The sequence below is a fragment of the Hylobates moloch genome, unplaced genomic scaffold (genome assembly GCF_009828535.3).
Source record: "Hylobates moloch isolate HMO894 unplaced genomic scaffold, HMol_V3 SCAFFOLD_6984, whole genome shotgun sequence".
Classification (NCBI taxonomy): Eukaryota; Metazoa; Chordata; class Mammalia; order Primates; family Hylobatidae; genus Hylobates; species Hylobates moloch.
In genome coordinates this window covers 1,184-3,611 of record NW_026659259.1, presented here as the reverse complement: position 1 = coordinate 3,611, position 2,428 = coordinate 1,184, and the positions used below count along the sequence as shown (strand labels likewise).

Here is a 2,428-nt window from a genome sequence, read left to right as displayed (position 1 = left end):
ATGGCAGTTCTCCGTTGTGCGGAGTCTCTCACCGGGCCCAGACCTAGAAGGCAGGAATCACAGGCTGGTCCGCCCCCAGGGAAGACAGGCACCACCTTGACCAGCCCGGTGTTCCCCGTGAAAGAGAGGCCACCGCCCTGCCCCGACCCCGTCCCCACCCCGCGACCTAAAGCTCCTCCAGCAGAGCCCGGTATTCTTCCTCACTGAGGGGTGGTTCCAGCCAGGCGGGCTCTTCCAAGTCCTTCAGCTCCCGCGGGGCCTCGGTTTCTAAGAAAGGTTGCGCCTGCTGCAGAAACTCTGGGCACGCCAGGAGCTCATCCAGCAGCAGTCCGGTGGGGAGTGCAGACCAGCGCCCGGGCTCCTGGGGCGTTGGGGAGGGCACCCGGACGGCTTGCATCTGCTCCTGCCACCCAGAGCGCTCCGGGGCCGCTGGCTGGGCAGGTGGAGGTGCCCCGTCTCGGGGTTCCCACGCCGCCCCGGCCACCTGGGGACCCTGTCCCCAGCCCGACCACGGACTGCCTGGGTCGTGGGTGGCGCAAGCACAGCTCGGCCCTGTGGCACAGCTTGAGCGGGGCCTGGCTGTCCCACCGCGCCAGGGCCCGGCAGGCCGTCGTGCTGTGGGTCCCGGTCCTCCGGGAAATTAGTCGGGGATTGCGGAGGCCACCGAGGCGACTGAGGGTGGGAGAGTGCCCCTTCCGGGGGAGCCAGGGTGGTGTAGGGAAATCCCCGCCTGCCGGGGCGACCGACCAGGGAGCAGGGTGACACCCGCCGGGGGCCGCGTTGCACAGGCCGCCTGTGTGCGCCGGCGCCCTGCCACTCTGTACCGGGTGCCTGGCCCTTCGGTTCTGAAACCAGATGTGAATCCTGGACTCCGGGAGGCCCGTCTCTCTGGCCAGTCCTTCCCTGGTGGCGATGCCAGGAAAGCGATCCTTCTCAAAGTCTCGGACCAGCAGGGCAGTCTGGGTTGGGGTGACGGGGGTATGCTTTCGCCTGCCTTCTCGCGGGCTGCGTCTCCCCGGCCAGGGCCGAGATTCCCGCGGGTGCTGCCTCAGCTGGCATGACCTCTGATTCTGAAACCAAATCTGGACCCTGGGCTCCGGAACGCCGATTGCCTGGGCCAGCCGTTCTATGGTGGCGATGCCCGGGTATGGGTTCCGCTCAAAGCAGGCTAGCAGGACCTCGCTTTGGCTCGGGGTCCAGACGAGTCTCCTGCGCCATCCTTGGCCTCGAGCTTCCGCGGGGAGGGTGCTGTCCAAAGGTGTCTGGAGAGCCATCGCGGGGAGCCCCGGCCAGAATTTCACAGAAGGACCCTGGCAGAGAGAGACCGGAGGGCTCCCCTGCTCCTCAGCCGGCCTGCGCACTGCGTTCAGGTCCAGCCCTGAGGCCGGCGCAGACAGCCAGCGGCCCTTATGAGGCCCCACAGGCATCCAGGCTCCACCTCTTCTTTCCTGCCGCTGAGCCCTGGGACAGCCCGCCCTCGCCCTCCGAGGGGCTCCAGGGCACTGAGGCCTGGGGCGTGGGGGGGTGGGGGTGGGGGGCGTGGGGCCGGAGATCAGAGAGACGAAGCGGAAGGGGGAGAAGGGGAAGGGTTGAGGGGCGTGGTATTCGGGCGGTGGCTGGCTCTCCGGACCTCTGCAGGAATCTCGCGGGTACTGGAAGCAGCTCCCTGTGCTCCCAGGCGTCTTAGGCAGGGAGAAACCAGCCTGGAAGGGTGTAGTGGATTGTGGAACCGAACCTCCAGGAGAGTCTTGAGTTTTCCAGGCACCCTCTCCGTGAAGACACCCAATGGCTTTGGGCGTCGCCGTTGCCGCAACAGTCTCACACACGCAGGTGTGTGGGTCCCGTTCATTTCCAGGTCGAAGACCAGAGCGAAACCCCAGAGACGAGATATGTCCCCGGCGTGGTGGCCTGACGATGGATTCCCGTGTCCCGCAACGTTGGGAGTCTGCACTTTGGCCGGTTTGGAGGCTGGCAAGGAGGGCGAAAACAGGATGCTGGTCTTCCACCCTTCCCTGGAGGTGTCTGGGTGCCCGCAGGGCTCCGGAAGCAAACAGTCAACATGGTCAGCCTTTCGGGGGGCCAGAGAGACGTGAGCGACTGGCCCCTTGCAGAGGGCCGAGCGACATGGAATCCGAAATCACGCTTCAGTCGTCCTGAGTGTGGCTCCTCTGTGGTCGGGGCTGTCAGCCTGGTGCTCCGCTGCAGGGCTCGGCCTGGCCTGGGGATGTGTGGGCTGCAAACGACAAGGGTGAAATCACGACGGCAACCCGAGAGAGTCCCCGTCTTTTCTCTTCGAGGAAACCGCCCGTTCCTTGCGCGACCGAACCGGGGCGAACGGGTGCCCCGCCCGCCGGCCGCCGCAGCGGCGGTCGACGGTGGGCCCAGCCCTCAGCCCGCGCCGGGCGCTTGTCGTTTTCCCGCAGCACGG

The 2,428-nt window shown here is 66.9% G+C and overlaps 1 pseudogene; it reads right to left on the bottom strand.

Moving 5' to 3' along the window:
- Positions 1-166: 166 nt before the first annotated feature.
- On the bottom strand, positions 167-1,346 carry LOC116465348 (double homeobox protein 4-like protein 4; annotated as a pseudogene).
- Positions 1,347-2,428: the final 1,082 nt, after the last annotated feature.